Source organism: Mytilus californianus, unplaced genomic scaffold (genome assembly GCF_021869535.1).
Source record: "Mytilus californianus isolate M0D057914Y unplaced genomic scaffold, xbMytCali1.0.p SCAF_1, whole genome shotgun sequence".
NCBI lineage: Eukaryota > Metazoa > Mollusca > Bivalvia > Mytilida > Mytilidae > Mytilus > Mytilus californianus.
Window position 1 is genome coordinate 35,100,143 of NW_026262581.1, and position 15,533 is coordinate 35,115,675.

Here is a 15,533-nt window from a genome sequence, read left to right on the forward strand (position 1 = left end):
TGACGTTGGGATTTCTGGTGAAGGAGAAACACGTGGTCGTAAGAGGCAGGCATTTTTGTTGTTGAAAGTAAATTTTATTTCTGATGAGTCTCGTAGATTGTAATTCACATTTTAGATACTTGTTTGTCATGTTTGTTCCTTCAAGACTTTAGTTTTGTATGTGAGAATTTGTCTCGCTGCAATTATCTGATAGTAAATGGGCTGGTGTATTTTTCAGTGTATGTGAGAATTATCTTGCTACACGAACTCACAAATCGTATCACGGAATAAATATATACAGATTGTCTATTTGTAAATGAGTGGGTGCATCTTTCTTCAGGTATGTGAGAATAAACTCGCTACATGTACATGTAAATTCTTAAGTTTGGGTAGCATAAATTTGTAAAAATGAAAACAACACGTTATAAATTTAATGCGTCCGAAGCGCTTTTCTGGATTTACCTGCATCAGGAACGCCCAAAGCCGAGGATGTATAAATCCGAAAAAGTTGAAGAGCTATATAATCAAAAAGACCTAAATAAAGGCAACAGTAGTATACCGCTGTTCGAAATTCATAAATCGATTGAGAAAAAAACAAATCCGGGTTACAAACTAAAACTGAGGGAAACACATCAAATATAAGAGGAGAACTACGACACAACAGAAACACAACATTAAAATGTAACACACACAGAAACGAACTAATATAATAGTCAAATCCTTTTAAGGCCAACTTTGCCTGCGGGAGTTGAAACCTTAGTTTCTTTATAATTTCAAAACTTATACACGGGCAAATTTCGATAGGTTTGTTATTAATCATGTCAGTACCGAAGTACTGACTACTGAGCTGATGATACCCTCGGGGACTGATAGTCCACCAGCAGAGGTATCGACCCACTGCTGTAAGAAATGAAAACAACACGTTATGAAATTATTGCGTCCGAAGCGCTTTTCTGGATTAACCTTCATCAGCAACTTGTAAATGACTTCAAATCTAGTATCTGTAAACTTTTTCGACGACGAGTACGACAGAAAAATCGAATTTGCAATTAGACCAGTAACTTCACCTGACACCTTTACTGCCTTTACCAGTTTCTATATGACCTCTGTCTCAGTATTCTGACCATTCTAAAGAAACTGATTACCCTAGTTCATATTTATCAGACGAATTTTTGTCGCTCAATCAGCTACGTGAACCCGATATTACCTACTTGCTTACTCCTTTCCAAAAACCAGTTTTGCCTACTTACTCAGATATTGCTAAAAACGAACAAATGGAGAAATTGGCGAACTGTCGGAAATTTGGGGCTATCCTTATGAAAATGCGGCAATATTTCTATCGGAATTTGAGTCTTATGTAACCCTTCATAACATTTCACCATTGGACGATAATCGCAAAATTGCGGCATTACATTTGCATTTGACTGGACCGGCACTCACCTGGTTTAATGCGCTTTCGTCGGAATTCAAATCGTCATGGGACAGTATTGTACAGTTGTTCCAGACTAAATATGTTGACTTGGACTGGCAAAATCCTACTGTAATGCTAGACAGTGAATTTTTTGAAAACTTGTCTCTGTCGTCAGGCCAGTCAATTGACGATTTTTTACTGTCGGCTTGTTGAAAAAGCTAACATTTTGAAAAAAACTAGACCATAAAATTTTATTTAAATTTATAAAAGGGTTACCCGAACAATTAGCGTTCTGTTTAAGGGCAGGAAAACATAGGGACAGTCCGTCTGCATTAGCAGCCGCTAAAATGGGAGAAGCGTACGGATACAGGAAGGCGGAACTACAGGTTGCTGCGGCTAGTAAGCACCCAAAATCCAATGACAAATACACCTCTGACTTTGCAACATTACAATCACAGATAGATACCCTCACTAAGGTGGTCCAAGATTTAACTTTAACTAGTTCAAAGGAAAATGCACAACAAACCAGACGTACTGACCGATTTTCTTACAATCGTCAACAGACAACTGACCCCTCCCATGCGACGAGTAATCTATGTTTCAAATGTAATTCTCCAGATCATATTAAGCGATATTGTAATTGGAATGGTCAAGGCATTCAGTTCAGATGTTAAATGTCAGCTGTGCGATCAAATTGGTCATTCAGCGGTTAGTTGTATGAAACTTTCGGAAAACCGAACGATCCCGGGGGACACCAGGCACGGCCTACCGGGAGGACGGCGATACTAGGTGCCAGGCGGCGTAGTCGCTCTCCTTCTAGATCAGTTTCTAACAATATACAATCTGACACTTTTCCAACTTCTGATGATGAATATGATAATTCTATATCAACTACAGAAAACAGAAACAAATTTATTTATTTGCCAGTTCAAATTACAAATTTGAAAATAGCTGCTCTCATAGATACGGGAAGCTCAATAAATGTAATTTCACAACAACTTTTCAATTCCATACCAGAAACACACAAGTTATGGGTTAATTCAACTAGTGAGAAAATAGTTTTTAGCAAATAACCAGTCTGTAAACATTGTTGGTGTTTCGAGGATAAAAATTCAAATATCGCAAGGAAAACATTGGGGTTTTGTACATATATTTTCGCAAACATCACATCCTTTATTATTAGGAACAGACTATTTGTTTTCAAAGAAAATAGTGTTGGACTTTTCCAAATTGTCTGTTTCTTCTCGATTTAGTAAAGTGAAGAACCAAAAACGTTTATCTATTTTGCCGAATTCTGAGATTATAGTATGGGGCAAAGTTTGCGGTAATATTTTACATGGTGTGCAAGGGATCTGCTCGAGTCACAATTATTTATTAAAATTGGGTGATGTCACAGCAAAATCAGTAGTTCTGTCAATAAGGACCAACTGGTACCCGTCAAAATATTAAATCCGTCAAACGAGACTGTTTTCATCTCAAGGGGAACAATTTTAGCACAATTTGAGACACTGGACAATGATTTTGACGTTACAACGATTCAAAAAGATGGAAAACTTGAAGTGAATAACGTTCAACTTCAAACCGAAAAGATTTCCGAAGAAGTTGAAAGCAGAGCAAAATTTCAGGAGGCCGAAAATAGAACGAAATTTCTGTCACATTTTGATATTCCAACGCATTTATCTGATTTAGAACAAGTACGGTTAAAAGAATTTCTAAAATCACATGAAAATATATTTGTGACTGATGAAAACCTAAATTTAGGTTTTACCGATTTTGTACAGCACAAGATTATACTGAAACCAGATTTCAAGCCAAAATATCAAGTTTCGTATCGTCTTACTCCAGATAAAAAACAAGTACTTCGGGATCATTTAGATCATTTGCTAAAACAGGGAATGATTGCCTCGGTCGGTGAAACCGAGGATATACCTATCACAAGTCCCATTGTGTTAGTTTCGAAGCGAACTAAAAAAACTCAACATAATAAAAGTGATTCTCAATCTTCAAAAAGTCTTTCACAGTTCAGATTTTGTTGCGGTTTTCGCTATTTGAATTCCCAAACTCAGCAGTTTTTATGGACTAACGGAATTGCAGGATTTAACAGAGTCTTTCTCAAGCAGAACACCGAATTTTTTAACACATATTGATTGGAGTTCAGGATTTTTTCAAATGCCTATATATTCAGAAAGTCAGCGTTATACAGCTTTTAATACTTGCTACGGAATGTATAAATTCCTCCGATTACCAATGGGTTTGAGTTCATCGCCAGGATCATTTCAACTTTAAATGGATAGAGTGCTCCATGGTTTAACGTTTAATTCTTGTCTTTGCTATTTAGATGATTTTCTTATAACATCGGAAACTTTTGATCAACACATTAGTGATTTCCTCGAGGTATTTAATCGCTTACAAGCCGCTGGTCTAAAATTGGGTCCGAGGAAATGTCATTTTGCACAAAATTCGTGTTTATTTCTAGGACATCTGATTTTTAAAGATGGAATACAGCCTCCGCCCGATAGAATTACTGCAATTCAGGAATATCCGCCACCTCGTTCTGTACGACAACTTCGTCGTACTCTAGGTTTGTTGAATTGGTTCAAGAAGTTTATTCCAAATTTTAGCGCCGAAGTTGAACCGCTAACCAAACTACTGCGTAAAAATGTAAAATTCAAGTGGAAGCCTGAACAAGAAAATGCTTTTTGCAAGTTAAAATTGTTAATAACAAACTCTCCTATCTTAGCATTTCCAAATTTAATACTGAATTTCATTTAGCAGTGGATACTAGTTGTAAAGGTATAGGATACATGTTGTTCCAATATCAGGAGCAAGCTTACGATACCAAGGAGGTGCGTGTTATTCGTTTTGGGTCTAAGTCTTTAAGCAAATGGCAAAGATCATACGAACCTACAAAATTGGAACTATTAAGGATGGTAACTGCGATTTTAGATTGTGCCATGTATTTGATAGGTCGAAAATTCATCGTTGAATGCGATCATCAGGCCCTTAGGCCTATATTTCAAAAACAGCTTAAAGGGGCCATATATGAACGATGGGTAGCAATTTTGCAACAGTTCAATTTCGAGCTCCGTTTAAAGCCAGCCAAAGATATGCAGGTTGCAGACGCACTATCTCGATAAAGTAGATCACCTAACCAGGACAATATTGAGAGTCCCGATCAAGAGGACCCATTTTTCCCTTATGTACCAGAACAAGTCGGTGATATACAATTTGAAGGCAAACGGGTTGATTTTCCAAATTTTATGGATTCCGAAAGTACTGATGTAAATGAACAAGGATTTCCGAAAGTCAATAATATAATGAAAAGTCAAAATTCCGTCAGAAAGTTCAGATATTTTAAACACCAAAAACTACCTATAAATAAACAAAACGATTTTGGTTATGATGCAGATACAGAGGATTGCGATATACAAGACAGTAGAAATGCAAAAATAAATCAGTTAACATTTAATTCACACGATCAAAACACCGGACAAGAGCGATTCTGATGACCATAGTACTGTGAAATCAGGAGACATAAATTCAGCTAACATCACTAAACATGGCATCCATTCTGAATCAGATGTCGATAATCAAAGCGCTGAAGGTCAGGAAAGAGACATCCCTACGGACATTAACAAAATTTATTCATATTCAGCAAACAAGAGTTCTACATTCAGTAGCGATTCTGGTGGTACCTTATCTAACTCCTCTTTTGAAACCGCATCGAGTCGGGATAAATTTTAAAAAAAATTTTACAGAATCTATTGAAATTTTTCGGAATGGTGATTACAACACGGACACCTTTAACAAATTGCAAGTGAAGGACTCATACATTGAACAGAATAAGTTACCCTCTTCACAAAAAGCTGCAAGAAAACTTGAAATTCCAAATTATGATAAGGTAGATGGGCTACTTTTTTCATACTCGGACAGCCAAATGTAAACGAACAAAACGTTTCGGTTCGTATCAACTAGCATTGCCAGAAGTCGCTATCAAAACCGTTATCCGATTGTACCATGACTCATCGTTAGGTGGACACGGTTGTATTCAGCATACTGCAGATATGTTGAAAGAACGCTACTATTTTCCGAAATTTTTGCAAACAGTTACGGATTATGTTAGAAGTTGTCAAGACTGTCAGAGTCGAATGGTAACTAAAGTTAAAACCAAAGCAGGAATTGTAGCTTTCAAGACCCCAGAGCCGCCTTTTCAGGTTTGCAAATGGATTTGTATGGACCTGTCTCACTTTTTTCAAAAGGAAATTCTTACATTTTTAAATGTGTAGACGCATTTACAAAATTTATAGTTGCAGAACCAATTCCAAACAAATATTCTTTAACAGTTGCTGAAATCGTGTTTAAACTCGTGTCTCAATATGGAGTATGCGATACTATCATCAGTGATCGTGGTTCTGAAGCCACAGCACGTGTAATTAAAAAAGTGTGTCGTTTACTCGAAATAAACCAACAATATACACCGAGTTTTACCCACCATTGCCTTAGTCTGTGTGAGAGAACACATAGAACGTTTGCCGAACGCATGACCCCTTATATTCAAAAAGGAAAACGTTGGAAGGATATGGTTCCGTCAATTTTATTTTCATTGAACTCAACAGCTAGTGAAAGTGTTAAATATTCACCGTTTGAAATACTTTACGGCATTCGCCCGAGATTTCCATTATCTGGACACGCTCGAAATTTGGATTGATCGTCAGTTCAAAAAGACTATCACGAATATCTTAGAAATTTTTCTGAAAGATTAGATGTTATTTGAAATGAAGTGACGGAACATGCAGAAAAGTCGAAGTAAGCCATGATGGAACGTGCCAATCAAAAGGTGATTTTGTGTATACGAATAAAGACCCTACAGGACCAGGTAATAAATTCAAGTACAAATTTGCAGGACCATACGTTGTTGATAAATGTGAAAGTCCACACTTGTATACATTTAAGGATCAGACAACTTCTAAAATTTTATCATCAATTCATGTTAACCGATTAAAACCGGCAAATGTACGCAAACCAAATCATAATAACAATTTCATGGATCCAGTCATAACAAATATGAAACAGATCATGTCAGAACACAAGTCAATACCAAACGATTACATTGAAAACAGTGAGAGCGATCTGGTTTTGTCCGAAAATGACTTATCATCAGATATCGATGATACATTGGAACATGATGTACTTTTACGGCGTTCTTAAAGAAAGAACCAAAAACCAGTGCGTTTCCGAGATAATGACTTTACAACACCTGAATCGTCAGTAGACAGTCAAATGCGTGAAAATATTAAAATTAAACGTTTACTGGCTTGTAAAATAGTGAACGGGACACATAAATATTTAGTACATCTTTCTGGTGAACCGACACAGAATGCACGTCGGATGGACATTTCTGATCTGAATATTAAAGCAAAACAACTTGTAAAGAAAAGGCCGCCGTCTATAATAGAATAGGTTCATTATCCCGTATCGGGCGTGTGGAAATTATTCCGCCGCTTCCTGAAATAAAAATCCCGTAGCGTCTGCACAAGCGTGTGGGAGTGATACCGCCGCTTATTCATATATTATTAAGGAGTATGTTGAAAAAGAAATCTCTTAACGACTTTAATCAAATTCGGCCGACTGAAGTTAGTTTATAAAGTACAGATACAGATATTAGCGTAATAATTGATGTAACTGTTACTTGTGTGAGGTTTATCTCGACAATCATTGTTTTGAAGATTGTTGAAAAACTTTGTTTCGTTTAAGTTGATAAACTTTAATTTCATTTATTCTAACTTTTCATGTTTACCACATTTTTTACATTTAATTGTGTTTTGATTGAATATTTTTGTTAAACTGGAATAGCCCATTTTCTAGAATTTTTGAAGTATGCATATTTTCATATTTTCGGTAAAAGATGGTTGATCTTTGAAAATATTAACGTGAAACTGAATTGCATTAACCTTACATGTATACAAGATAACGGAAATATATGGTAGCATTAATTTACATGGGATACATTAGTTGAATGTTCATGTGAAACATTGTCAGTAGCGGTATGATAGAAGTCATAAATTGCCGTTTTCGGAGATGTAGCTTTTGTTTTAAATGTTTCATTAACTATAAATATGGTACCAATAAGTCTGTGTGTGTGAGAGAGTATGTGTGGCGTATGAGTGCGTGAGTGGAGTAGTTATGGTGAATGAAACCTATAGTGGAAAGCTCATTTTCAATGAGAGGTAGCGGTCTCTGTTGATTTCATATCTGTATATTGTAATATAAATTAAGCTACGGTCATGACAAAACTGTTTCATTTTTAAATCATCGAATATTGATTTCATTACGTTACTAACTTGTTTTTAAGAATAAGGAAGGAGAGATAGTTTGAAGATTACTATTTATATGTTTAAATTGAAGTTTTCATATTAAGTAATATCATAAAAGAAAGGTTTTTGTATTGCTTCATATATATGTAAAAGTACCGACCTGAATTCAACCTGTGAAAAGAAAAAAAAATGTATATTTTTTGTTTCGCGGGGGAATGTTATGTAGTACGGTTGAATCCGGTTCGAGGTTGGGCTATTCCAGGTTATTAGGGTGTAAGGTTGGACCCGTATACTGTTTTTGTTTTTAGTTGTTGTAAGATGATGAGAGAATAAAGATGTGCAGTTTATGTTAGTATAAACTTGTCCTTGTTAGTCCCCGTCCAAGGCAAGATCATATCATAAGCCATTTAAATTGATATTTTATAGTGTGTCTTTCTGTGTTGTAATGTAACACTACTGTGTCAGGTTAGGGTGAAGGTTGGCGCCTGTTAAAACGTTTAAAGCCGCTGCATTTGTTTGCACCTGTCCTAAGTCAGGAACCTGTTGTTCAGTGGTTGTCGTTTGTTGATGTGGTTCTTAAGTGTTTCTCGTTTCTCGTTTTTTTATATAGATTAGACCGTTGGTTTTCCTGTTTGAATGGTTTTACACTAGTCATTTTTGGGGCCCTTTATAGCTTGCTGTTCGGTGTGAGCCAAGGCTCCGATTTGAAGGCCGTACTTTGACCTATAATGGTTTACTTTTAACAAATTGTGACTTGGATGGAGAGTTGTCTCATTGGCACTCATACCACATCTTCTTATATCTGTTTATGTATTATAGAATATATCATATATTTATAGATTGTTAAATTTTACGACAAAAGGGACGATTTTTCTTTCCCTATTGTTAATTTTACTTTTTTGGATGGTGATGTTCCTTTGGCACCACCTTACGGTGTTTATATATCACAACTCCGTCGCTATGCCCGTGTCTGTAGTGACGTTTTGGAATTCAATGAACATAATCTATGTATTACTGGTAAAATATTACGTCAGGGATTTCGTTACCACAAATACTTAAAACCTTTACTAAATTCTTCCATAGATACTAAGATTTGGTTTGTAAATTTTGCTGTAACTGTAGAAAACTTATTTCAAACGAGATAACACATCCTAGTTTTTACGGAAATGTTGTTTACCGCGCCCGGAAATTTATATACGATCCGGGTAAACTAATCGATCCTTTAAAAATAAACTTATTCTAATAGGTTACAAATTCAACACTGTAACAGATATTTAAACCTTGTTTTTATTGATTTTGTTATCAGTTAATTAAAACCAAACTAATATTATTGGTATATACATATACATATGCTCATTCACTGTTCTACAATCTGTCGATACCTGTATTTTAGCATTGCACAAGATCATGTTTTTCTCTGACAATTCTGTTAATGGCGTCGTTACACTAAATCCATTGGATGTTGGATGTGTGCTTATTGATACTTTAGTCTTAGATACATGATTTTGTTATTAATTGTTATTGGCTTTGATCTATCTGTCAGTAACTGCTAGAACTCTCAGATCTGTACTTAGAGTCTTTTTTGTTGTATGGATGTATATATGCTCTGCCACGTTCGGTCTGTGTTTTTGTTACTTTTTTTTCTGCTTTTTATCGATCTGATCGAGTTTAGCCCTTTTCAACTCATTTTAAAGTTTGTTCATATGTTGTACTGTTACACCACTGTCCCAGGTTAGGGGTAGGGTTGGGTGCCCACTTACATGTTTAACCACGCCACACTCTGTATGTGCCTGTCCCAAGTCAGGAGCCTGAAATTCAGTGTTTGTCGTTTTTTGCTGTATATCATATTTGTATTTTGTTCATTGTTTGTTACATAAATCATGCCGTTAGATTTATCGTTAAAATTGTTTTACATTTGTCATTTCGGGGTCGTACGATGACCTATAGTTGTTAATTTCTATGTCATTTGGTCTGTGGTGGAGTGTTGTCGCATTGGCAATTATACCAAATCTTCTTATTTTTATGTTCAGGATTATTTACCTTTTTGATTGTTTAATTGCTAAACAGTTGGACATTTTATAAAAAATCTACAGCCTCCCCCTTTGTACTCTTATATTTGACAATTCTGTACTTACTAGATAGGGGGATACTAGCAATGAGTTCCCTAAGACAAGTTTTTAAATGAAGATATTAGTTAAAACAAGTACAAATATGGACCTATTCCAGTACAACTTCTAGGGTACGCTCGACATTGGTGATGCAACGAAAGTACCTGTTTTGTTATGATATAAAACTAATTCAAAGGAATGAAAAGGGTTTATAAATGTCCAAACTATTTGTTTCATCAAGTTCCTCCTTAATAAAGGAGCACACTTTGCTTGGTGCAGAAAATCTTGAAAACCGCTTTTAATGTTAATAGACTTGTAAACAGTCATGTGATTAGTATAACCCCGAATACCCTTAAATTGAGACTTAGACTCGAATATTTAGGTAATATATAAAGCAATAGAGACAGTCAGTGTGTTGACCAATCTCCAGTGTGTTGGAGGTTGTATATATATTCTGAAAAGGGTATATAATTCGTTCTTCGGACGACAATAATGAAGTGTGGATTATTAATAATAGTTCTAAGATTCAGAATTCTAATAATATCTTCCAGGCACAAAGTGATAGTTATTTGTCAATTTGAATGTACATTATTCAACATGTTCAAACTGTCAAATAACTTAGTTGTGTATAAGGTTAATGGATTGTACATAGTGTTTAATTTAAATAAATAATTTTGCCAAAACTTTAGTGTTCTTTTGCTGTATATCATTCACATATTACAGTGATTATATGTTATAGTGTTTCATTTTACTACTTAGTGTTCAATGTGACATATAACACAAATTGACAGTGCCGTTTGACTTGTTTTACACAAAGTGATATTTGACTACTGTTATCTTTCTACCTGGAAGTCAGTTTGATAGATAGTGTAAATTGACCGCTCAGTTATATAATGCTGTGTTTCTGTCTTTAGAATTATCAATCCACAAAAAACCTCGTGCAATCACTGTAACGTGTAAATCAGAGCTATCAAAACGGATTTGTACTGAAATAAACACATTCCAGTTTTCGAAATATATTTTAAAAGATCAATCTGAATCTTTGTCTGGCAGTCACATCAATATGAAATAATAGTTACCAAAGATCACTATAACCAACAGATTACTTTTAGACAAGGGCAGAAATGTTGCCTTGCAGAAGTTCAGTTACGGACCACTCAAAGCGTTGTTGCAAAGGTTCTGAAGCGTGAAGAGAGTGTTACACTCTCCTTACACTAGGTAATGGATTTATCGCCACCATAACGAACGGACGTTGCTGCGTATTTATACATCTGGCACATCCAAACGAACTTTCCTCTTAAAAATAGCGAGTCAAAGGGTGACCATATTTCAAAACTAGTACCCCATTCATTTCTTTGGATCATGATTATTATGATAACAAATAAATGAACTAGATATTCATAGTTATGAAAGATTTCATACCTGCTATTTGCAGTGGGTTAAAATCATAAATTGACACAACTGAGTTTTGAGACATTTTCCTCGTTAAATTTCAATTGCTGTGTTGTTTCTCTATTTTCCCCTTTTTGGTTTGCCATACAAGGCACAAAGTTCTTTTCTATAAAAATCCAGATTTGTTGTGTATTTAAACATCCAGATCTGTGGTGCCTATGAAAATCCAGATTTGGGGTAATTTTATAACGACGTAATCATATTTTCAAATTTATACTGAATTTAACTATACAGGTTAGAATTTTGATACAAAGTATTTAAATCAAGACAGGACTTTATCTCAGCAAATATAACTGACAGAACTATTACCATGAACTGTTTTTGTACAGATTAAAAGATATTACAGTTTAAGATCAGCTATGACTTGTAATTTATACGCACGGATAGATTTGAACTGCATCATATGAATAAGGAATATGACGATGAGCAGACGAACACAACTGGTTTCCATAGGAATGTTAACATTGTATTGAAAAACACGTCCATCAAAGAAACAAACACATTTGTTGTTAATGAAACAAAAATTATCATGTCAGTTCACATTTCTATTCTCTTGTTTGAATCAAGGCTTTTTGACATTGTATAATTCTATGCAACTTGCCCGTTCCTGCAAAAGAGATATTTGTATCTACATTGGTCATTTTCATTACATATGATGAAGAAAAAAGTGGGACTTATTTTTTTACTCTGTCTTTAGGTTAATGATCAGGAATACGCGTGTAATGGGTAAAATTCTAATGTTTGAAACCATTTTCACTATATGCTATGGATAAATGTATAATCGCTCTTTATAATGGGATAATTTACAACCTCTGAGTCGATGCCACTGCTGGTGGAGGTTTCCTTCCCGAGGGCATCACCAGCGAAGTATTCAGGACTTCTGTGTTGACAAGAATTATCATTAATATGATAATAGTCATAAATACATGTAATAAGTGATTACTAAACCTTATTTTTGTCAAAACACTAAAGATTATCTACATCAGGAATACATTACGTTATCTGTATTTTGCAAAGCCTTTCGGAATTTAGAGGCATTAAATCTCTTCAACGTCGTACTTTATTTGGCATTTTTAACTTTTTTTATTCGACCCTGACTGATGAATCTTTTGTAGACGAAACGCGGATCTGGCGTACACAATTTTTATCCAGCGACTCATTTCACCAAAAAAACTTAAAGGACATTAGTTTTAATGCACCAGATGCGCATTTCGACAATTTATGTCTTTTCAGTGAGGCCAAAATATTGGAATATCTAAAATCTAATACAAAGGTTAAAGAGCGGATCAAACCAAAAAAATACATTTTTTAGTATAGCAAAATCCGGACAATGAATCAAAACTTTGCAAGAGGGAGACATATTTGCTTAATTTAAAAATTATTTCCAAAATTTTACAATAGCAAATTTTAACCAAACAATATCGGTATTTTCATGCCAGTTCTTCGCTGGCTACTGGACTGATGATACCCCCGGGGACTAACAGTCCATCAGCAGAGGTATCAAACCAGTGGAAGTAATAACATAAATGGTACCAAATTTAATGCACCAGATGCGTAATTCAACCATTAATGTCTTTTCAGTGAGCACGAGGCCAAAATATTGGAACATCTAAAGTCAGGAACAATTCAATATAACTTACGATCAATTTTAATCTTAAAATTGTTTTGTTAAAATAGTAGCCGGTATCTATTATGATGAGTTTATCATCTCTTTGTCCTTTTCTATTTTTCTTGGTCAAAACTTTGTTCAGGCAATTGCCTCATATTGCCCCAAGGGAAGCTACATCACTGTATCTTTGAATAAATCATATTTTACTCTTCGGTTCTTATACATCTTTGACTTTCGAATATTCTTCTTTGAGCGTTCCTGATGAAGGTAAATCTAGAGAAGCGCTTCTGAAGCATGCTATTTGAAACGTGTTGTTTTCATTTTTAGTAAGATTAATTTAAATTTTCGAGCACAATGTTTTGCATTTTTTGAGTAACGGTTTGCCATGTGAAGGAATTTTTATTCTGCTTAGTTTATCCGGAATCATGCCTCTTTCGTCTTAGACATTTTGAGCCTGTTCCGAACCAAACTTTTCATACATTGTTTATCGCATCTACATTAAACTTTATACCTTGTTAGATCCTTATATGTAGATGTGCATGTGGGTAGAATGTTCTGGTCCATTGAGTTTTTGTTCGTAATGCTTCTTTCAACTTAAAAAGATTGCAATACATAAAATCTCAAATATATACGTGTTATTATACTCCAATAGAAGTTTTTTTGTAGTGCATGCTCACTTTTCTAAGTGTTATTTTGAATTTATTCGCCTTCCAAACGGTTTAGCAAAGACTATTCAAATAAAGAGACAAGAAAGTTCTGCAAATTCTAGATCATTATTATTTCTTTAGACTTTCATACAAACATCATGAACATAGAATTACATTCAATCCTAATTTTAGCATATAACATTTAAATAATCAAATAAGGCGTGTCATTTTTAACATAAAATACTGAAATAGTTAAAAATATCAATAGAATATCAATAGGTTGCAAAATATAAACTGGAAACCCCCTAGTTTTAGATATATTATTGACCAAGACTCCGGATAATATCAGTGACGCATTTCATCGTCAAAATATTAACTGGACCTCTGTAAATGAATTACACACAAACACCTTTCTCTAACATTTTGCTAAAAGAATATTCAATCGAAATGTATCCCCAATTCAGAAAAAGGATTTTACAAGTGTAAATCTGACATTTTATCTGTTTTGGCCTGTTCCTGGTTGTGATACCTATTGATGGAAACGAGTCTGGGATCGTGTGACGGATGATGCAAACATATCAAGATATGCTTATTCAGAAACAGAAAATCATAAACATGTCAACACGTCAACTGATATAGGAATTGAGTTAAACAAGGGTTTATTGCTTATGGATTGAACATAGCAAGTGATTATTGCATAGACATTGAGTTAAAAAAGGTTTATGTTTTAATTGCGCAGATTTTGAGTAAACCAAGGTTTTACTACACCAACAATTCTACGTGCATGACGTTCTGTCCAGTTTGTATCTGTTGAGTAATGAAAAATAACATACAAAATCACGTTAACCCATATTCGAAGTAATTACAAACGCAAGGTTAATAACTTAATTCTCAAACGGTCAACTTAAATCAGGTAAAGAATTGCAAGACAGTGTGTAGTACTATACATTAAATGATGGTCATGATCCTAATACGATGGGTCTATATGAATTATATCTGATGCAAATAACAAAGAAAAAGGATATAAAAAAATCATATAAAAATACAAACTGAGGAACTACAGTAGTATTATAAAATCATTTTTGCAATACAAAAATTTCAAATATATACTAGTAATTATATATATATATATACTCCAATGCAAGGTTTATTTTAGTGTATGTTCACTTTTCAAAGTAATGTTTTAAATATAATCGTTTTGCGAGTGGTTTGGCAAAAACTATTCAAATAAAGAGACAAGAAAGTTCTGTAATTTCTATTTCATTATTATTTCTTTAGATTTTCATAAAAACATAGACCAATAATCAATCCTAATTTTAGAATGTAACATTTGAATAACTAAATAACCTACGTGTCAATTTTGACATAAAACACTGAAATAATTATAAATATCAATAAAATATCAATAGGTTGCCAAATATAAACTGGAAACCCCCTTGTCTTAAATATTACTGACCTAGACTCCGGAAAATATAAGTTACGGATTTCATCGTATTTGACAAGATATTTAGTGGCAATATCTAAATGATATACACATACGTACTCAAAAATTAATTTGCGAATCGAATATTCAATCGAAATGGATCCCTATTCAGAAAAAAAGCTTTGCGATTTGAAAAACTCTGATCGATTTGGATGACAAATTTTGCTTACCGAGTTTGTTTTCCAAGTGACGCAATACGTCAAAAATGCATATTTCCCACTTAATCAATACAATCGCGGAACAGCAATGTCAACAAGAAACTTAAAGTAACTCAAAATAACACTCAGGCTTATTGAAAGTCAACTCATATAATTCATCATACAATATTTACAATAGTCGATCAACAATAGACACCCTTATTAACGGATTCTCGAATTATACTTAGTTTGATATGAAAGCCTGTAATGAACTTTGACAAATTTAATCAACAATATGCATTTTTAGTAAATCAAATATTTTCTGGCTTGAGCAATAATATGCATTTTTAGTAAATCGAATATTGTCTGGCCTGAGCAATTATTAAAACTACG